Raw genomic sequence first — 24,112 nt, 5'->3', positions numbered from 1 at the left:
ATGAATGTGGACCAATGGAGTGCTAGTCTGTCTGATGCTGGCAAGTTTGGAGGTCAAGAAGTCAGCACCGGCAGGGCGTTAGAAGTTCTTGGGCTTTATTTTGTACCAGGTCTTGGAACAGCATTCTCAGCTTTGATCACTAAGGGCAGCCCTAAGCGCCTTCTCCTGGCTTCTTTGTGTGCCTGGAGTTTTGCTTCTGTAACAGTTAGAGGAGCTCCATATTATAAAGTTTATTAAAATTTTCTATGCCAAGGCCGGCGCCGCGGCTCACTAGGCTAATCCTCCGCCTAGCGGCGCCGGCACACCGGGTTCTAGTCCCGGTCGGGGCGCTGGATTCTGTCCCGGTTGCCCCTCTTCCAGGCCAGCCCTCTGCTGTGGCCAGGGAGTGCAGTGGAGGATGGCCCAGGTGCTTGGGCCCTGTACCCCATGGGAGACCAGGAAAAGCACCTGGCTCCTGGCTCCTGCCATTGGATCAGCGCGGTGCGCCGGCCGCAGCGCGCCAGCCGCGGCGGCCATTGGAGGGTGAACCAACGGCAAAGGAAGACCTTTCTCTCTGTCTCTCTCTCTCACTGTCCACTCTGCCTGTCAAAAAAAAAAAAAAAAAAAAATTTCTATGCCAGACATGCCATGTTGACCTTTTAACTTTATTTTCCTGTGGTTGTCTATGGACTATATAATGTTCTCTTTGATTTTATTACTAATTTCAACATTTTATTTTCATGTTCTTGTTGATAGTGACTAACCATTTCATAACTTTGATATTTACTAATTAACTATAATTCTTATTTTATAAATTTCAAATTTTTACATAGCAAATTATTTTATAAATATGTTTTGAATGCAACAAGACTTTAAAATATTTTCTGACCAAAAACTAGATGTCACAGAGTAATTACTAGTAAACCTTAAAATATGTAAGGTAAGATGAAATTCTAGAATTCTCTTAAATTTATGTATCGAAAACATATCTAAGATTGGTATAAGAAATAATCTCAATCTTTTATATTTCTTCACCTAAAATGCTCACCAGGGTTACTAATTTCAATAGAGCCCCTAATGTCAGTCTATTCTCTACTCTCAGAGATTCATTTAAGTGGGTAAACTTCAGATAAAGCAAACATTTCTTAAACTTTGCTAATATGCTCCTCATACATACTGGATAAAATCACTCCACCCTCAGTTCCTACTGCTTTCTCTGGCTCATTTGAATCTTGCTACTCTGGTCATACACACTACAGCCAGGCATGCTTTGCTGTGTGATTAGTGACACCATTGTTCTCCCTACCTGAAATGCTTTCCCCAAGAACTTCAACACCAACCCCCTAAATTCTTTCAAAGTTTTGATCAAATGACACATTCTGTTTTTAGATATAGTTAGTTATAACCCCCTAATTTGTAGTTATAACCATTAACCTACCACTTCAAATTCTCACTACCTGCTTAGAATTAAATTTCCCAATGTATTTCTCATGTTTCAACGTACAAGAGAAGACCTGCAATCATAAACATATTCCATGAAGCTATGAAACTAACAATATCTTGAGTATACAGTTATTTGTGTATCCATATAAATTCAATATAAACACTATTTAATAAGATTGAGATGTTTAATAGATATTTTAACTGTTTAATAGATGCTGATTCTGTGTCACATATCAGAGTGCCTGCCATATCTTGCTGCCTCAAGCTTTCTAATAATAAAAACACTGCAAGGTAGCATTGATGGCACAATTTATTGGATTACTGCCGCCTGTGTAAGAAACCTGCACTGAGTTCCTGACTTCCAGTTCAGGCCTTGGCTCAGACTGGGATGTTGTGGGCATTTGGTGAGTACATCAGTAAATGGGAACTCCCTCCCTGTCTGTCTGTCTCTCTGCCTTTCAAATACATAAACCAAAAAAATTTTAAAATAAAAACTAAAACAATCCATTATTCAAATATGTAAGTGTGTAAATAGTGAGTGAATGGAATAGTGAATAACTCCAAGTTTTGAGGTTAAATAGATGATGGCTTGAGATAAAATTTAGACAAAGGTGAAATTTTGAGGGGTGGAAAAATAGTGGCAATGACATTAAATTCTATCTTTAATATGAAGGCTTGTGAGTGGATATCCATGGACACATGCTACTTTGGACTAGGAAAACACATTTATATCTATTTATTTATTTATTTATATTTATATATATATATATTATATATTTTATTTATTTACCTTCTCCTGGTCTCCCATACGGGTGCAGGGCCCAAGTGCCTTCCCGAGCCATAGCAGAGAGCTGGACTGGAAGAGGGGCAACCGGGACAGAATCCAGTGCCCCAACCTGGACTAGAACCCGGTGTGCCGGTGCCGCAGGTGGAGGATTAGCCTAGTGAGCCGCGGTGTAGGCCAAAAACACATTTATAGTAAAACGATATTTCATCTATGTGAATATTTGAATGCATATGCATGCGTGTATCTATTGCATTCATCATGTGAAGTTATCAAGTGGCTTACATTTGTTTGATTCTGTTCTTTATATCAAGGGTGATAATTCATACTCCTGTTCTTTAGAACTTTCATACTTCTTTTACATTTCCTACTTTGAAGTATTTAACTTTCACATTTAATTTGATTAATAAATGCACTATAGTAATAGCTTTTAAAATATATAATTTTTGTAATTATATGAGTGAGCATCCTTAATTGTTAAACTTTTCATTTAATTAGACAAGAAAATTTTCATTCTGATGGCTTTGATTATTGCTTTTGTTCTTACATTTCTAGTTCCTTTGTTGGGGAAATTATTTAATATAATATTCTTATCACCATAATCATCTTGTATTTTTGACTTTTTGATTCTCAATTTGAAGAACGCTTTCATGGCTTCTCCTTTGCATTATCATGTCACTACTTTTGTAGTTGGAAGTCTATTGACTTACTTTAAAATAATTTAATTCCATTTCCGTTTTCCCTGAATCTTTATTACATCAAACTATATAATCTTTTTTCTCACTGTTTCATTTTGGTATGTGTTTATCATTTTATACCTTAATTATTTATTAATAAACTATTTCAGAGGAAACAGTCATTTTAGAACCCTGTGTTTTCTTCTTCACTCAGGAAACCTTCACATGGAAGTAGGTTAGATTTATTTTGAATAATATGGTTTGGAAAGGTGAGTCTTTTACAACATGAATGAAGCTGGTGAACGTTTTCTAAAATAAAATAACTCAAACGCAGAAGAATAAACACTTCTTGATTTTACATTCATATGTGAAATTTTTACCAAACTCATGGAAGCAGACAATAGAAAGCAGAGGTTGGCAAGAACAGCAATGGATGGGGAAGTATCAGTCAATAATTTAAAATTTCAGTTAAATGCGATGAGTAAGTTCAGATTTATTGTGCAACGTGGTGACTTGTATGTGGTAGTATTGCAGACATTTTATTCATTAAAATCCCTGGCAGAAGCTTTAAATCATCTCAGATCAAGAAGAAAATAAAAAGGATGCATGTTACTCAGCTTTTTGTCACTAAAACAGAAGTATCTGAGAGAAGCTACGTAAGAAGGTAGGAGTTTTTGCTTCATTGTTTGGGAAATTCAGTCTGAGATGAGGCAGCCCATCAGTGACGTACGGTGATGGTAGTGAGTAAGGTAATACTACAGAGTAAAGGTTATGGGGTCCCCACTGTGGTGAGACTGGTTAGGCCCCAAAATGAGGTGCCAATATCCCAAATGGGCAACGGTTGGAATCCTGACAACACCATTTCAGATACAGCTCCCTACTAATACAACTGTGAAAGCAGTAGAGGATGGCCCAAGTTCTTGGGCCCCTGTACCCATGTGTTGAGATCTGGAGAGAGCTCTTGGCTTCAGACTTTGGCCTGGCCCAGACCTAGCCATTGCTTCCAATCAGGAAGTGAACCAGTGGAGGGAAGATCTCTCTCTCTCTCTGTCCCTCTCTGTCTCTGCAAAAAATAAAAATAAATTTAAAAAAAGATGAAGGATCATGTGATGAGCCAGGATACAGAGAAACACCAGGAACATGCTTACCCTCCATCTCCATGTAGCATATCTTTATAAGGATACCATGATTTGATCACTCCAACAACTTAATACAATCTAATCACTTTCCAAAGGTGTTTAGACATCAAAGATGGATTACATCTCTATCCTTAATTCATCAACCACAAATAAGGACTTCGGGGCAAGGTCCTAACACATGGACCTTTGAAGAACATCCAAACAAATATCTAAATTATAGCATTATCTGAGGACATGGATATGTTTATTACTTTGAATTAATCATTTCACAATGTACCGATATGTGACAAGTATATAAAATGTTAAATTAACTACTTAAAAAAAAAAAATTGGGGCCGGCGCCATGGCTCACTTCGTTAATCCTCCGCCTATGGCGCCGGCATCCCATATGGGCACCAGGTTCTAGTCCAGGTTGCTCCTCCTCCAGTCCAGCCCTCTGTTGTGGTCCGGGAGGGCAGTGGAGGATGGCCCAAGTGCTTGGGCCCTGCACCCGCATGGGAGACCAGGAGGAAGCACCTGGCTCCTGGCTTCGGATCGGCGCAGCACCGGCTGTAGCGGCCATTTGGGGAGTAAACCATCGGAAGGAAGACCTTTCTCTCTGTCTCTCTCTCTCTCTCTCTCACTGTCTGTAACTCTACCTGTCAAATAAAAAAAAAATTATAAAAAAAGAAAAATTGTTCTCTTTTTTTAATAGAAAATTTTCACAGATTATGTCATCTGAATTTGTTAGTTCTCTATGAGACTGAAATGCCTATTGTTTATATGATTAAATTGAAATAAACAATTTGTAAAAGACAATAGGAATTCTGTTATCTAAATTCTATTTAATGGATATAAATTCCATGGGGATGCCATGTGCAGATTAATACAGAACTCAAAATCTGAATATAGAAATTAAGCACTTGTGGGGAAATGTAGACAGAAATACTATACACATTCAGGAGGGTATCATTTACAGTTATAAATAAATGCAGAAAGAAACATGAACAAGTGTTAATGATCACTAATTTTATCTGATCGTTAAGCAATCATCAGGAATGCCCTAGAATAATATTTTCCACACATTACCAGCTTCAAAGATTTTCACAGTCATTCAAATGTAAAAACTAGTGATACAGAAAATGACTCCTTATTCCTAATTTGAACAAAGAATTTATCATTAAACCTGAACAATTCTGAGTAAAATGATTAGAATAAGTAAAATTATACAGGCTTTGAATTATTTAGTATTGACCAATAATAGTTAATAATATGAGTAAGATTACCGTAGCATTCTGATAACATTCTGAAACATTAAAATGAGGGGTTGATGCTGTAGAATACGCCACTTCAAGTCCTAACTGACTTGAAGTGGACTTGAAATGGACTGACAAGTCCATTTCCAATCCAGCTCCTTGCTGTTGTGCCTGGGAAAGCAGCAGAAGATGGCCCAAATGTTTGGACCACTACATCCATGTGGGAAACCCCGACAAAGCTCCTGCTTCCTGGCTTCATCCTGGCACAGTCCTGGCTTTTCTAGTCATCTCTGGAATGAACCAGCATATGGAACATCATTCTCCCTTTCTCTTTCTTTCTGTCTCTCCCTCTCTCTCTGTAAGTCTGCCTTTCAAATGAATAAATATTTTAAAAATCAATATGAGACATGTAAATATATTTTAAAGCAAATATAAAAATAAATTATATGTGTGGTATATTATTGTATGTTCTTATTTTACATTGTTCAGCTGATTTGATTGCTTTTGTTTGATTCTTCTATGGGTGTTAACATTAAATAGCTCTGGGCCAGCCCATATGGGATGCCAGCACCTCAGGCCAGGGCGCTAACCCACTGTGCCACAGCACTGGTTCCTCAAAGTAATTTTTAATTGAGAAATATGTTCATATAGATAATGAGGTCCCTGGAAATTCATGGCAGATTCTGATAATGAAAAGGAAATTTTTCTTCTATTTTGTTTTACAGAAAATGTTTTCTTTTTTTTCCACAATTTTTGGGAAGATGTACAATTCAAATTACCTTTAATTAAAAAAATATAATACTAACTCATCAAATAATTATCCTGTATTTGAAAATTGTGTTTTGCAAATTTGGTCATTGCTAAATCATAGGTCTTCTCAATTTTGTATCATCCTATCCTACTTCCAAAGATAACTTTACTGAATTGAAAATATGATCTAAATCTAGAGTCGCTTTGATAAACTGAGATTCTAAAGTATTATAATTACAAAATTAAATCTTGAAGATTTTTATCATCAAATATTTAATTTGTGTAATTATTCTCCTTCTACTATGGAGATAGATTTTATTTACTTTCTGCTTAGAAGTTTCACTTTTTTTTTTTTTTTTTTTTTTTACAGGCAGAGTTAGTGAGAGAGAGAGAGAGACAGAGAGAAAGGTTTTCCCTCCGTTGGCTCACCCCCCAAATGGCCGCTTTGGTTGGCGCGCTGTTCTGATTCAAAGCCAGGAGCCAGGTGCTTCCTCCTGGTCTCCTTGGGGGCCATCCTCCACTGCTTTCCCGGGCCACAGCAGAGAGCTGGACTGGAAGAGGGGCAACCGGGACAGAATCCGGCGCCCCGACCAGGACTGGAACCAGGGGTGCCGGCGCCGCAAGTGGAAGACTAGCCATGTGAGCCACGGCGCCGGCCAGAAGTTTCATTTTTTTTTAATAAATTTTAAGTCAAAGAATCTACAGAAACTGATGTGCTGAATAATTTTAATATAGATTCCCATTTGGTTATGAATGAAATTCAACCAAAATTTAAAGAAACCATTTACAAAAAAAGATTTACAAATCTTTTTATCTCATGGTAAAGCAGTTTTATTTAAAAGTATTTTTCTGGGGGCTCAATATTTCTAAAACATGATTTATTTCAGAAAGAAGGAAATAATCCTGCACTATTTTCAGCTGTGCTTTTCTTTATAAGGGTAATAATTTTGTACTTACTGTTTAACATTTAAATAGACTTAGATATTTTGCAATTACATGCTTCACTTTCTACAGAATAAATGTTAAAATTTCATTTTTAGTGTTTATATAGGATGAAGTCATCAAACAACTATTGGAATTAACATTTTTTTTCTATTTCAAATGTCTTAACACATATATATAAAACTGGATCATTAACTGTCCTTCTAATATTCTGTTCATACCTCCAGCACATTAAGAGATATCATTTTTCAGAGTGAGTGTAAATAAGCATGTCTTGAGAAATCATAGATACACCAAAGCTATTTCTATTGATTTGTTTTATTTTTTGTAAAGAGGAGATATATATGTATATGTGTGTCTATATATATATATACATGTGCGGAAGAGAAAGAACCTGACTAAAGCTAATATCAATATTTTTTTGTGAAAATATTTGATTGTATAAAAGCTACAGTTCAATTTGGAAACAACTCTTGGGAAGAACGGAAAATGGTAGTGAAGACAGAATTCTGTCTGTACTGATGATTTTAGAGACTATTCATGTATAATTCAACTTAGTAATAAGAGATTTCAAAATATGTACATTTTTTGGCCAGAAGAATGTGAAAGGCAATGAAAATTTTTACATAATTTGAATAAAGAATGAACATGCAATAGTCAGTATGTTTTCCAGTTAGTTTTAAGGAAGTGTTTCATGGGAATTGGGAAGGACACAGAGGTGTAAACATGAACATATAATGATGCCAGGAGTGGGGATTTGGCAACTTAAAAGAGAATGCATTGCACACATACAAACCTTTCGGGATTGCTGATTTGATCAGAGATGTATGTTGAAAGCATTTCACATCTATTTCCCATCTCTTGTTCTACTATGCAATTATTGGGAAAAGCAGTGCCAGTAGTTGAAAGGGTTTTTTTTTCTCAGGATAATTATCCTCTCAGAACTCATTTGGATTTTGGAAGTCATAAATGTCTGGTCTTGATTATTCACTTTGGTTTGCTGTCACTGACAGTTTCTGTTACTTACACAGTAACATGATTTAAATATATAAAAGAAGATAAAAAAAAATTAAAAAGAGAAAAATACAATTATCCAGAACACAATTTGTATAGCTTTTGTAAGTATTCTCTTGCTTTGTGCATATATATATATATTTATATATATATGAATATATCTTGAATTATATACAATGTGTTATAAAGCCCAATTCGTATATTTAAATTATTCATGATTTTTTTGATTCTTAAATAGATTTGTGAAAGTGATTCTTACCGGTGATGGCGCTGTGGCATAGTGGGCTAAGCTCCTCTTCTGATTCAGCTCTCTGCTTAGCCTGGGAAAGCAGTGGAGGATTGCCTAAGTGCTTGGGCCCTGCACTGATGTTGGAGACCCCGAAACAGCTCCTGGCTCCTGGCTTCCAGTTGACTCAGCTGTGGCTTTTGCAGCCATTTGGTGAGTAAATCTGGGTAGAAGACCTTTCTGTGTCACTCCCTCTCTCTGTCTGTAACTCTCTCTCTCAAAGAAATAAATAAAATATTTTTAAAAAATGGTTCCTCCCGCCTGAGGTTTCCACATGATTAATGTATTGTTATCATACAGCAAGTCACTTGTTACTGATGAACACCTTATTGTTGAACATCAAGTTATTTTTAAGTTTAAATCTTAGAATTAAGGGCACAGAAATATATTGCTTTATAGTCTTGCATTGAAATATAATTGTAATTTTTTATTTTATTTATACTTGTGAATTATGTTTTGTTCTTCTTTTCTTATTTTCCATACAAGGTTATTAGGTCTTTTTTTGTGTAATACAAATGACACTGAGTAAACATATTTTTGAAGATGGAAAGACTTCATTGTGCAAATATTTAAATAAGAAAAATGCAATTGAGACATTAAGTTTAAAATATGAAACGAGAGGGAGATTGGTAGCTTTTTGTAAGTTAAGAAGGAGATTATTTCATTATATTAATGAGGAAAAGAAGATAAAGCAGTGGTTAAACAAGATAAAAGTTTGCATTTCTTTTCACTAGGGAAACTCTCATTATTGAATTCCTATATGCTTTTGTCTTCTTGTATTATCATGCTAATATCTATGTTCCATCCAAAGAGATAATAATGGTGCTCATTGCTTTACCCAGGAACAATATAAAAAGGATTAAATTTCAAGTGAGTTACCCATTAATTTTCTTTTCTAGACTTCCCAATATATATTTTTGCTTTATCAATCTACCTAGGATTTTGTCAAATACACATAGACAAACAAAAGTAGTGAAATGTAATACTTTCATTGAGAGTACTGTTTCCCATAATAAAGTCAACTAGCATGTTCTTTTCATACTTAGAAAGATATGGTCTGAAAAATTCAATGATTTTATTTGAGATTTTAGTAATATATGTTAATTATTTTCTAATTTTCTTACAGATCATTGTGTGGCTCTTTCAAGTTTGGCATTATTTTAGCTTATTATAGTTTTCTGATTATTCCTCACTTTTGCCATCAATATTCTACGGAATATTCAATTGTTGCTTTCATTTTATATTTGCACACTACATTTAAAAATTTTAATTTACTATTTTTAGCAGTATTATAAATTTCCTGAGACAAGAACTACTATTTGAAGAAATGATGGATTAATGTGATGCAAATATGTTGAACACCATTAATCTACAGATTTAAGAAGTTCAATACACATCAAGTATATGACACATGAAGATCACTGTTATATTTAGTTACACATGCATATACATCTGCAGAAACTAAAAGCATATGATACCAGGGAAAAAGATCAAAGGAGATATATGTATCTACTTTATTATAGTTGTGTTATTGTGTTACGTATTTTTATAAAATATTGTCATTGCAAGAAATTGAGAAAAGAGCATGCTAGATTTCTTTGTATATATTTTCATAATTGACAGTAAATCGGCAATTATCTGAAGTTATTTTTTTTTACTAGCAACTAGATGGAAATAAAGATAATTCCAAATTTTTCTTGAGAGATAATTGTATGTGACAAGCAATCTGAAATACTTAATGAAAAAGCCCTTCTGTTTAAAATTCTGTACCAAAGTAAATATCTTTCACAAATGGAAAGAAATTTAAGGCTTTTTGAGAAATGCAATAATGGGAACAGCCCATCATTTAAGAGCATCACTATAGAGTGTTAATGTAAAATCAATGACAACAAATTAAAATATGGATCTGCTGGGATCAATGAAAATAATTTAAAATTATTACTATAAAGTTATTCTCTATAGTGAACTTTGTCCTGGAGAAATTGTACACATATCTGTCAATCTCAAAGTGTGAGCTATAATAAGGAATGATTGAATCAGTGGCTATGACTTTTGCCCAGCTTTCTCATAATCCATCCAACCATGCCAAAGTACAGTGTGACATTAACACAGAATGGTAGTTTTCTCCACTGGGTGGTAATGGCAAATGACATTTGCCACCACTTGGCCTTATTGACTACCAGAGGGTGAAACCCATAAAAATCAGCAAAACCTAGGACCTCCAGCACTCAGAAAACAGTGGTCAGACCATTGCTTCATTCCAAATACTCAGTCACTCAAGAAGTGGACGCCCAGTGAACTGAAATACTTCTTGGAAATGACTAGTGAATTCCAGGGAAATCACCTGCATGATTTCCTCACTTTGTTGGTAGACATGAGTCAGAGGATGCATAATCAGCTTGTATGAATGGAGCCACCTATAGACTGGATTTGAATTGGAATTTCATGGAGAATATGACCAACATTTATGTTAGCTTACAGGAGATGCTATGGGTGCCTGAACCCGTAGAACATGATTGTTTCTTTCTTGTAGGTTATCAATATGGACCAGGTACCTGTCACAATTAAGTGGGTTGACAAGTGCACCGTTACGTGAACTCTGCAATGCAGAATTTCTTTCACTAGAAAATGTACTGAATGATGTTACAGCTCTTTTGTGAACCTTATATTGGAAATAAATTTTAAACATTTGAAGTCATGTTGGTGTCTTAACATGTGTTTTTTGTTGTACATTTAACTGTTAAGGTGTTTGTCCCCCCCCCAAAAAAAAAAAAAAAACAGTAAAACAGTAACTTGTTATAAAGATAGGTCAAACACGATAAATAAATTACTGTTTTATAACTGATCATCCAGAGAATGTGGAGAAGAGAGAAATATTAAAATGTGAATTTCTTACAAAACTTAAGTTTTATGGGTTACTTATAGTTTGGGTGTCAGCCAAGGCCCTTGCATGGTATTCCTGGTTGACAACGTCTGATGATAAAGGTTAGTGGAGTGACAGTAAAGACTTGATAAAATTATTATATCTAGGACTGGACCCACTGAGAGATGTTTAGGTCACTGGAGATGTATTTCTCAACAGAGGGTTACTTATGAATTCTAAGCTGACCCAGGAGCTCTCTCTGCCTCCTGACTTGACATGCCATGTTTCCTCTATACATGTTCCACCATCGGCCACTCTCATCAGATACCAAGATATAGAGCCACTTGAACTTGCACTGTAAGCCTCCAAAACTGGAATGAAAAGAAACATTTTTGTTTACAAGTTAGTTTCTCACAGATACTTTTTTAAATAATGAAAGCTGATTAAATCGAAGAGCAATGGTTTTCATAAATCATGTAAAAATGTTTGAGTATTCCTTATAAATAAAAGGTATAATAATTCTGTGGCTGAATAAAACTGTTTCTTTCAGAAAAAGAAAAGTGTATAAAATTATGCATATTTTAAATATTATTTTTTGAGAATATTCTAAGCTTACTTAGAGAAACTTTGTGTATCACTTTAATAAGTTGTCATATATATATAATACACACATACATGCTTATTTTAGGTAAATAAATAGGAATTATAGCATAGGAAAATAAATTTAAGTGTTAGAAATAAATTGATGTTTAAAATAATGAGATTTTGAATTACATTTTTGAGGAATTGGGAAAGAAACACACGAATGCCGACTAACATTCATTATACTTAGTAATATCAAGAATTATTTGTTGTTATGGAAAACAAAAAGAAGGCAAAGAGATAGAAGACTTTGTACATATAATTGTCTTTGTCAGAACAAGAGGAATAATATAATTTTTGAAGGCAGGTTGGGTTAGCATTCTAAAAATGAATTATAGGATTCCTACTTTCACTACAGCTCTCCAAATCAGGGATGTAAATACTATTAATATTGTTATTTATAGCACTGCTAATAATAACTATAATGTAATTATTTTATGTATGTATGATATAACTATACTTACAATGTATATCGAATACTTGAGATTAATGGACTTTCAAATTGTGAAAAATAATATCAGGGTTGTTGAAGAAAATATAACATGAAAAATATCAAGGACAGCCCATACACAATAATATGAATAAACATTAAAGTGGCTTTAACAGGAATTTAATCTTTTAAGAATTTTCTTATGTCTCATTTTATATTTATTTGGGAAAATGCTAATGCAGTGCATTCCTCTATAATAGAAATATCCCTTTCCTCCAGAATTTCAAATAACATCCAAATAACTTTATTATATTTTTAAGATGTATTTATTTATTTGAAAGAGTTAAACAGTGAAAGAAGGAGTGGCAGAGAGAGGGAAGTCCTCCATCCTCTGGTTCACTCCCCAACTGGCCACAATGGCTGGAACTATGGTGATCTGAAACAGGGAGCCGGGAGCTTCTTCTGGGTCTCCCAAGTGGATCCAGGGGCCCAAGGACTCGAGCCATCTTCTACTGCTTTCCCAGGCCACAGCAGAGAGCTGGATCAGAAGTGGAGCAGCCAGGACTTGAACTGGCATCTGTATGGGATGCTGGCACTGTAGGAGGCTGCTTTACCTGCTATGCCACAGCATTGGCCCCCTTTATTATTTTTAAAGATTTATTTGTTTCAGTTTTAAGAAGTGTACAGTCATACTAGAATACAGAAAACTTAATAAACGTAGGAAACGCATTTTTATACTCTTGAGTCCCATTATATTAAAAATGGAGTTATTAAAATGGAAAGAAAAGAATTGATAACAGTCTTCTAAAACTGTCTATTCCTTTTTCTGTTTGTGTTCCTACTATTTTTAAAATAATATCTGAGACAAAACTTCTACATACCTGTGTTTTAGTCCAAACTATCTCAAAATATTTTCTGTGCTTGATACATTAAATTAATACACGTACTTAAAAGCCATGTAAAATTACATTCAATTGTGTTCTTAAATATTCCACTTCTGAGGTTTGTTAATTTCTTACTTTTGCTCAAATAATTATGCAATGCATATTGCATGCAAATTATTTTATTCTTGAGTATTAAATTGTATTTGTAAGACATTTTTCAATAGGAAACTGATGCATCTCAAATTTATTAAGTTTATTAAATATAAATATTTTATCAACTTACTTTATGAATATTGTTAAATGATAAAACTCTACATGTTAATTGATTAACACTGCAATTGATGAATTTCATTATGAGAAAATGCTAATTATTATAACTGCAAGATAAAATATTTATAATTTGTATTCCAATTTCAGTATTTTATTTTAAGTGATATTTTATTAGTAAGGAAATAGCATACAAATTTAATAAAACTCTAACTAGTGTCAAGTAGACTAATATGGAGTTTTACAATTGAATTCTTATGTCTTGTTTTTATAATTACTGGAATTAAGGAAGTTTTACTAAAAAATCATAACATTTTACAACATTATCCTTTATAGCTATTTGTTATTTCTTGGTTAAATGTATAATAATTTGTAATAATTTATTTATGTCAATATATCAATTTATTATTAAGTAATGTATAAATGTAGTTATATGTGTATGCATGAAAAGGTATATAGAAAGTAGGTTTCTATAAATTAAAGTATGACATAAAAATTTGGGCAAAATTCCTGACATATCTTTAGGAGAACATGGTATTTTTTTTAAAGATTTTATTTATTTATTTGAGAGGTAGTTACAGACAGTGAGAGGGAGAGATGGAGAGAAAGGTCTTCCTTCCATTGGTTCACTCCCCAGATGGCCGCAACGGCCAGAGCTACGTTGATCTAAAACCAGGAGCCAGGAGCTTCTTCCAGGTCTCCCACGTTGGTGCAGGGGCCCAAGGACTTGGGCCATCTTCCACTGCTTTCCCAGTCTGTGGCAGAGAGCTGGATCAGAAGTGGGGTAGCTGGGACTCCAACTGGCACCCAGGGGGGATGCTGGCACTGCAAGCAGAGGCTTTACCCACTATGCCACAGCACTGGCCCCAGTGTTAGTCTTGGTCCAAGCTCCAGCTTTTTCAACTTCTAATCCAGCTTCCTGCTAAAGTGCACCCTGGAATGCAGTAGGTAGATGATGGCTCAAATACTTGGGTCACTGCCACGTAAATGAGGGACTCAAACTGAGTTCTGGGCTCCTGCTTTGGCCTAGCCTGGCCTTGGTTGGTATAGACATTTTGAGAGTGAACCAGAACATTGAAGTGGCACTCTGTCTCTCTCTCTGATTTTCTATGTCTCCCTCTATTTCTATTTCTTTTTCTTACAAATAAAATATATACATATATAATTTATAAAAAAGAACAAGTTTAACAGTAAGCAAAGAGAATGACACAACAGTAAAGGAAACAAAATGGAGACACAGGCAAAGAAGCTCCCATTAAGAATGAGCTATGAAATTAGCTATAAGATGGTTACGAAACTCAATTAAAGAAGACAAATGTTCTCTGACTGAAATAAATGCAATAAAGCAACCATAAATTGTTTTAAAGTTAGTGTTTTAGGAACCTAAATATATTCAAGCAATAATATTACATGAAAATTATATGTGAATAGGAAGAATAAAAATCTCGAAAATAAAAAAAAAAAAGATTCCATTACAACTAGCTACTGACAAATGTACTAAAATAGTAAAGAGTGCTGAGTACCTTACACAGAAGTAAAGAATTTAAAAATTTGAAATTCATACTAAGAGTTTCCCATGGTGGGAAATCTGAGAAACATTAAGGAACATTTAGTAGTATTTTCAATAGAGTATAACAGAAAAACTTGCAGAGGCACACACTTGATGATAAAATATTAAAATCACCAATAAAATTCTACAAAAATAGACCACTCAAATTTTAAAATATCAACACATCAGCGCTGGAATGCGAGGTGAGCCGAACCTCAATAGCCCGAGACACCGGCGTGCAAGTGGAAAGAGGAGACTAGAGGGAACGACCCTGGGGGGAAAAGTTCACCAGGCTAACTAGAAGAGAGAGAGAGAGAAAAAAAAAAGTGACTGGTACGGACACAGGTTTCTCTCTCTCCGCTCACCTCTCAAAGGCGAACAAGACAAAGAGCAGGCGCCATCTTGGACATACGTCAAAAGCAGGGCGACCTCAGGTCTGCACCAGCCCCGAGTCTAGCAGAAAAACCTGATCTGGGTGGGGCGAATTAACAGGAGATTAGGACCTAGTGAATTTGTGGTGCTACTGAACTGAGACTGTGAAAAAAGAGATGGTGGGGAAGAGAACTCACGGAATTCACGAAAGTACTCTCCAGAGACGCTACAATTCCGTAACTTTGGCAACCCAGTGGGAGACTAAAGGAGAATTTGAGCCCACTCTGAGGGCAGAACAGATTCCCTGTGTGGTCCTTGGGAAAGAGCTTCCAATCTCTGGCTCCTGTGGGTATATCATTTGCCTGCTAACTACCTGCAACTTCGTTCAGCTGTGCGGAATTACTTCCCTTTTGAATCAAAAGAAAGAAAGAAAGAAAGAAAGAAAGAAAGAAAGAAAGAAAGAAAGAAAGAAAGAGAGAGAGATCTACCATGCCTAACCTGGGAGTGTCACCTTTGGCATACCAAACAGAGCTCTCAGGCCACACCCATCTCAAGCCTCTAAGGCTCCATCAGAAACAGACAATCCACTTAATCTATAGTCATAGTATAACAAGAAAAAGCACCAAGTGAAGAAACCAAATATCTCCAATATGCCAAATAACAAAAGCAAAAACCAAGGTAATAAAAACAAGGAAGTCACTATGACACCCCCAAATGAAAAAGACACCCCAATTCAAGATTATGAAGATGATGACATAGAAGAAATGCAAGAAGCAGATCTCAAAAAATTGATAAGAACATTAAGAAGTTCTCAAAAACAAATTCTTGAACTACAGAAATCCTTAATGGACAAGATAGAAAATCTCCCACGCGAAAATGAAATATTAAGGAGGAATAAAAATGAAATGAAAGAACTAGTAGAACAGGAAACTGTGATAGTGACGAGAAATCATAATGAAGTGAAGAATTCAATAGATCAAATGAAAAACACATTAGAGAGCCTTAAAAACAGAATGGGTGAAACAGAAGAGAGAATATTGGACTTAGAAGACAGAGAACAGGAAAGGATACAGTCAGAACAAAGAAAAGAAGAGGAAATTAGAAATCTAAAACATGTTGTCGGGAATCTTCAGGATACTATTAAAAAACCCAACATTCGGGTTCTAGGAGTTCCTGAAGGCATGGAGAGGGAGAAAGGATTAGAAGGCCTTTTTAGTGAGATATTAGCAGAGAACTTTCCGGGTCTGAAGAAGGACAGAGACATCCTAGTACAGGAAGCTCATAGAACCCCTAATAAACACGACCAAAAGAGATCCTCACCACGACACGTTGTAATTAAACTCTCCACAGTGAAACATAAAGAAAAGATCCTAAAATGTGCAAGAGAGAAACGTCAGATTACTCTCAGAGGATCTCCAATCAGATTCACAGCTGACTTCTCATCAGAAACCCTACAAGCTAGGAGGGAATGGCGAGATATAGCCCAGGTACTAAGAGAGAACAACTGCCAGCCCAGAATATTATATCCTGCAAAGCTATCATTTGTGAATGAAGGTGAAATAAAGACTTTAAATAGCAAACAGAAATTGAAAGAATTTGTTGGCACTGGTCCAGCCCTGCAAAAGATGCTTAAAGATGTGTTACACACAGAAACACAGAAACACAGTCATCAATATGAAAGAAGGTAAAGGAAGGAAACCTCACAGCAAAAGATCACAGGGAATTCAAAGCATATATTAGAACTTATCTTTGGCAAATGGCAGGGCAAAGTTACCACTTATCATTAGTCACATTGAACATTAATGGCCTGAACTGTCCAGTTAAAAGACACGGATTGGCTGATTGGCTTAAGGAAGAAAACCCATCTATTTGCTGCTTACAAGAAACACATCTGTCCAACAAAGATCCATACAGACTGAAAGTGAAAGGCTGGAAAAAGATATACCATGCCAACAGAAATGAAAAAAGAGCAGGCGTAGCCATCTTAATATCGGACAACATAAACTTTACCACAAAAACTGTTAAGAGAGACAAAGAGGGACACTATATAATGATTAAGGGATCAATTCAACAGGAAGATATAACAATTATCAATGTATATGCACCTAATTACAGGCCTCGGTTTATTTAAAAGATTTGTTAAGGAACTTAAAGGGAGACTTAGACCCCAATACAATAGTACTGGGGGACTTCAATACCCCACTCTCAGAAATAGATCAACAGGACAGAAGATCAACAAGGATACAGTAGATTTAATCGACACTATAGCCCAAATGGATTGAACAGATATCTACAGAACTTTCAATCCTACAGCTAAAGATTTTATATTCTTCTCAGCAGTACATGGAACCCTCTCTAGGATTGACCATATACTAGGCCATAAAGCAAGTCTCAGCAAATTCAAAAGAATTAGAATCATACCATGCAGCTTCTCAGACCATAAAGGAATGAAGTTGGAAATTAGCAACTTAGGAATCCCTAGAGCATATGCAAACACATAGAGATTGAACAATATGCTGATGAATGAACAATGGGTCATAGAAGAAATTAAAAGAGAAATCAAAAATTTTCTGGAAGTAAATGAGGATAATAACACAACATATCAAAACTTATGGGACACAGCAAAAGCTGTGTTAAGAGGAAAGTTTATATCAATAGGTGCCTACATCAAGAAATTGGAAAGACACCAAATAGATGAGCTTTCAATTCACCTCAAGGATCTAGAAAATCTACAGCAAACCAGACCCAAATCTAGTAGGAGAAGAGGAATAATTAAAATCAGAGAAGAAATAAACAGGATTGAATCCAGAAAAAACATTACAAAAAATCAGCCAAACGAGGAGCTGGTTTTTTGAAAAAATAAACAAAATTGACACCCCATTGGCCCAACTAACTAAAAAAAGAAGAGAAAAGACCCAAATCAATAAAATCAGAGATGAAAAAGGAAACGTAACAACAGACACCACAGAAATAAAAAGAATCATCAGAAATTACTACAAGGACTTGTATGCCAGCAAACAGGGAAACCTAGCAGAAATGGATAGATTCCTGGACACATGCAATCTACCTAAATTGAACCATGAATACATAGAAAACCTAAATAGACCCATAACTGAAACAGAAGTTGAAACAGTAATAAAGGCCCTCCCAACAAAGAAAAGCCCAGGACCAGATGGATTCACTGCTGAATTCTACCAGACATTTGAAGAAGAACTGACTGCAATTCTTCTCAAACTATTCAGAGCAATCAAAAAAGAGGGAGTCCTCCCAAATTCTTTCTATGAAGCCAGCATCACCTTAATTCCTAAGCCAGAAAAAGATGCAGCATTGAAAGAGAATTACAGACCAATATCCCTGATGAACATAGATGCAAAAATCCTCAATAAAATTCTTGCCAATAGAATGCAACAATACATCAGAAAGATCATCCACCCAGACCAAGTGGGATTTATCCCTGGTATGCAGGGATGGTTTAATGTGCGCAAAACAATCAATGTGACACACTACATTAACAGACTGCAGAAGAAAAACCATATGATTATCTCAATAGACGCTGAGAAAGCATTTGATAAAATACAACACCCGTTCATGATGAAAACTCTAAGAAAACTGGGTATGGAAGGAACATTCCTCAATACAATCAAAGCAATCAATGAAAAACCCACAGCCAACAATCCTATTGAATGGGGAAAAGCTGGAAGCATTTCCACTGTGATCTGGCACCAGACAGGGATGTCCACTCTCACCACTGCTATTCAATATAGTTCTGGAAGTTCTAGCCAGAGCTATTAGGCAAGAAAAAGAAATTCAAGGGATACAAATGGGGAAGGAAGAACTCAAACTATCCCTCTTTGCAGATGATATGATTCTTTATTTAGGGGACCCAAAGAACTCTACTAAGACTATTGGAACTCATAGAAGATTGTGGCAAAGTAGCAGGGTATAAAATCAATGCACAAAAATCAACAGCCTTTGTATAAACAGGCAATTCCATGGCTGAGGAAGAATTTCTAAGATCAATCCCATTCACAATAGCTACAAAAACAAACACCTTGGAATAAATTTAACAAAGGACGTTAAAGATCTATACGATGAAAATTACAAAACCTTAAAGAAAGAAATAGAAGAGGATACCAAGAAATGGAAAAAAGTCCCATGCTCATGGATTGGAAGAATCAATATCATCAAAATGTCCATTCTCCCAAAAGCAATTTATAGATTCAATGCAATACAAATCAAGGTACCGAAGACCATCTTCTTAGATCTGGAAAAAATCATGCTGAAATTCATGTGGAGACACAGGAGACCTCGAATAGCTAAAGCAATCTTGTACAACAAAAACAAAGCTGGAGGCATCACAATACCAGATTTCAGGACATACTACAGGGCAGTTGTTATCAAAACAGCATGGTACTGGTACAGAAACAGATGGATAGACCAATGGAACAGAATTGAAACACCAGAAATCAATCCAAACATCTACAGCCAACTCATATTTGATCCAGGATCCAAAACCAATCCCTGGAGTAAGGACAGTCTATTCAATAAATGGTGCTGGGAAAATTGGATTTCCACGTGCAGAATCATGAAGCAAGACCCCTACCTTTCACCTTACACAAAAATCCACTCAACATGGATTAAAGACTTAAATCTATGACCTGACACCATCAAATTATTAGAGAGCATTGGAAAAACCCTGCAAGATATAGGTACCGGCAATGACTTCTTGGAAAACACCCCAGAAGCACAGGCAGTGAAAGCCAAAATTAACATTTGGGATTGCATCAAATTGAGAAGTTCTGTACTGGAAAAAAAACAGTCAGGAGAGTGAAGAGACAACCGACAGAATGGGAAAATATATTTGCAAACTATGCAACTGATAAAGGGTTGATAACCAGAATCTACAAAGAAATCAAGAAACTCCACAACATCAAAACAAACAACCCACTTAAGAGATGGGCCAAGGACCTCAATAGATATTTTTCAAAAGAGGAAATCCAAATGGCCAACAGACACATGAAAAAATGTTCAAGATCACTAGCAATCAGGGAAATGCAAATCAAAACCACAATGAGGTTTCACCTCACCCCAGTTAAAATGGCTCACATTCCTAAATCTACCAACAAAAGATGCTGGAAAGGATGTGGGGAAAAAGGGACACTAACCCACTGTTGGTTGGAATTTAAATTGGTTAAGCCACTATGGAAGTCAGTCTGGAGATTCCTCAGAAACCTGAAGATAACCCTACCATTCAACCCAGCCATCCCACTCCTTGGAATTTACCCAAAGGAAATGAAATTGGCAAACAAACATGCTGTCTGCACATTAATGTTTATTGCAGCTCAATTCACAATAGCTAAGACCTGGAACCAACCCAAATGCCCATCAACAGTAGACTGGATAAAGAAATTATGGGACATGTACTCTATAGAATATTATACAGCAGTCAAAAACAACGAAATCCAGTCATTTGCAACAAGATAGAGGAATTTGGAAAACAGCATGCTGAGTGAATTGAGACAGTCCCAAAGGGACAAATATCATATGTTCTGCCTGATTGGCAACAACTAACTGAGCCACAAAGGGGAAACTTGTTGAAGTGAAATGGACACTATGAGAAACAGTGACATGATCAGCTCTTGTCCTGACGGTTGATGTACAATGTAATACTTTATCTATTTTAGTATTTTTTTTGTTCTAGTACCATTGGTTGAACTCTGTAATTAACACACAATTATACTTAGGTGTTTAAATTTTAACCGAAAAGTAATCCCTGTTAGGAGTTTGGAAAACATTATGCTGAGTGAAATATGCCAATCCCAAAGGGACAAATACCATATGTTCTCCCTGATCGGTGACAACTAACTGAGCACCAAAAAGGAAACCTGTTAAAGTGAAATAAACACTATGAGAAACGGTGACTTGATGAGCCCTCACCCTGACTGTTGATGAGCAACTTAATATGTTAACCCTCTTAGTATTTTTCTTTTGTTTGTTCTACTTAATACTTTTGGTTGAATACTGTAATCAATACACAATTCTTCTTAAGTGCTGAAACTTAACTGAAAAGTGATCACTGGTAAATATAAGAGTGGGAATAAGAGAGGGAAGAGATGTGCAATTTGGGACATGTTAAAGCTGACTTACCTCAAACGGCAGAGTTAGAAACATACCAGGGGATTCCAATTCAATCCCATCAAAGTGGCATGTACCAATGCCATCTCACTAGTCCCAGTGATCAATTTCTGTTCACAATTGATCATAATGATAAGACTAAGAACCAAAGGGATCATATAAACAAGACTAGTATCTGCAAATACTAGCTGATAGAATAAAGAAGGGAGAGAATGATCCAACATGGGAAGTGAGATACACAGCAGACCCATAGAATGGCAAATGTCCTAAACAGCACTCTGGCCTCAGAATCAGCACTTAAGGCATGCGGATCCGGCTGAAAAGCCCATGAGAGTATTTCAGGCATGGAAAGACAAGACACTCTGGGGAAAAAAAGAAAAAAAAAAACTAAATGAAAGATCTCTGCGAGTGAGATCCCAGTGGAAAGAATGGGTCATCAAAGAAGGAGGTACCTTTCTCTGAAGGGAGGAAAGTACTTCCACTTTGACCATGGCCTTATCTAAATATGATCAGAGTCGGTGAACTCAGGGGACTTCCATAGCCTTGGCAGCTCATGACAAGAGCCTAGGGTGATTACTGATGCCATAAACAAGAGTGTCAATTTGTTAAGTCAACAACAGGAGTCACTGTGCACTTACTCCTCATGTAGGATCTCTGTACTTAGTGTGCTGTGCATTGTGATTTAATGGTATAACTAGTACTCAAACAGCATTTTTCACTGTATGTTTCTGTGTGGGAGCAAACTGTTGAAATCTTTACTTAATGTATGCTAAACTGATCTTCTGTATATAAAGAGATTTGAAAATGAATCTTGATGTGAATGGAAGGGGAGAGGGAGTGGGAAAGGGGAGGGTTGCGGGTGGGAGGGACGCCATTGTAATCCATAAGCTGTACTTTGGAAATTTATATTCATTAAATAAAAATTAAATATTTTTGAAATATTAAATACGATGAACTACTCTTTTTTTTGCTTGCAAATAAATAAAATAAATTTTAAAATATTGTACCTTTGGGGAGCTGTTTGGCCTCGTGTTTAAGACAGCTTTATCCTATGTTGTAGTGTCTGGGTTCAATTCCCAGCTCCAGTTCCCAACTCCAGTTTCTCATCGAAGCTTCTGCTTCTCCATATGCTCAACAGCACTTCATATTGTTGTGTTTTTTGCTTTCAAATAATGTTTTAAAAAGTATGAATGTCAGGGGCCAGCGCTGTGGCACAGTGGGTTAAAGCCCTGGCCTGAAGTGCCGCATTCCATATGGGTGCCGGTTCTAGTCCTGGCTGCTCCTCTTCTGATCCAGCTCTCTGCTGTGGCCTGGGAAATCAGTAGAAGATGGCCCAAGTGCTTGGGCCCTTGCACCCATGTGGGAGAACCAGAAGAAACTCCTGGCTCCTGGCTTTAGATCAGCACAGCTCCGGCTATTGTGGCCATCTAGGGAGTGAACCGATGGAAGGAAGACCTCTCTCTCTGTCTCTACCTCTCTTTGTAAATCTGTCTTTCAAATAAATAAAATAAATCTTTAAAAAAAAGTATGAATGTCATAATTTTAATTTGTATCCCTCTGGTTATCAATGAGTCTGAGAAACTTCATATTTCCATATTATGCTAATGAATCTATGAATTTGCTATTTATGCCTTCATCAATTTCTCCATTTATTCCAGTACTTTAATTTTTAGTTTATGAAATTTGTTTACATATTGTGAATATTACTTTTAATTATTTCTTTCTGTGACTTTTCATCCCTTTCTTAATGCTACCTTCTCATACCAAAAATAAAATCAGGCCTGGGTTTCTAAACCTGACCACCTTCCCCCTCCAAGCTGTGGCTCAAGGGCTCCCTCCTAAGCACAGGTGCTTCCAAGGCAATCTTGTTACCAGAGAAATCATCAGCAAGAGAGGCAGGCCCTGTCCAGGGAGCTCAGATACTCTGTGGTCCATCGCAGAGTTCGTGAATAAAGGAGGCTCAGCCCTATGAGTACTGGAAAAAGGAAGGAGAAAGGATTCAGAAGAAATATGCAGACAGGGTCTCCATAATGGTAGAGAGGGCACCAGATCTGGACAAGAAGAGTCACCTAGGGCCCTTTGACCTCACTGTTCGCCACTTTTTCTTCTTAATGCAGAAGAGGATTCTCCTGAGACCCTGAGAATACCTCATTCTTCAGTGTCAACACCCTCCTGCTAGTGCCAGCATGGGCCATCTGTATGTGGACAGCAGTGAGGAAGGCTATTTGCTGTATGTGGCCTATGTAATGAGAATGTCTATGGGAAATGAGTGTTGGGAGCCCAGCAGAAGGGATCGCCTGGACTTGAGGATAGGGGAGGGGGTTTTGTGATCTCCTGCCATGGAGAAGACAGAACATGAGGAAATTAAGAAAAATTGCACCTAGTCTACTGTCTTATTTTCACATACTCAGTTGACATTTTTTGCTGCTTCCTGGGCCCATGGAGAAAGTGTTAGAACAAAGCTGATGGAGCGGTTTGATAGAGTAACAGGCATGGTATAGTTTCACAGCATCGCTGAGAATTTTTGTGTGATTTCAAAGAAGGGTTAGAGGATGGGCCAGTAGGGGCCAGAGGCGACTATGGTCCAAGAGGCACTCCCTTCTGACTAGATTCTGTTTTTGATATTCACATGAGACAAATAGAGGAAGGAGACAGGAATGTTTACGACTTGTGGTGATAGACCTGTTGGGGGACCAAGTCCATTCCAAGTGAAGTATTATG

The 24,112-nt window shown here is 36.4% G+C and overlaps 1 pseudogene; it reads left to right on the top strand.

The window, feature by feature from the left end:
• On the top strand, positions 1 to 23,660 carry LOC108177896 (gamma-aminobutyric acid receptor-associated protein-like 1 pseudogene; annotated as a pseudogene).
• Positions 23,661 to 24,112: the final 452 nt, after the last annotated feature.

The sequence above is a fragment of the Oryctolagus cuniculus genome, chromosome 4 (genome assembly GCF_051225735.1).
Source record: "Oryctolagus cuniculus isolate XC-2025 breed Fujian yellow rabbit chromosome 4, ASM5122573v1, whole genome shotgun sequence".
NCBI classification, from domain to species: Eukaryota; Metazoa; Chordata; class Mammalia; order Lagomorpha; family Leporidae; genus Oryctolagus; species Oryctolagus cuniculus.
The sequence above is the reverse complement of the archived record's forward strand: the minus strand, read 5'-3'. Positions and strand labels throughout refer to the sequence as shown.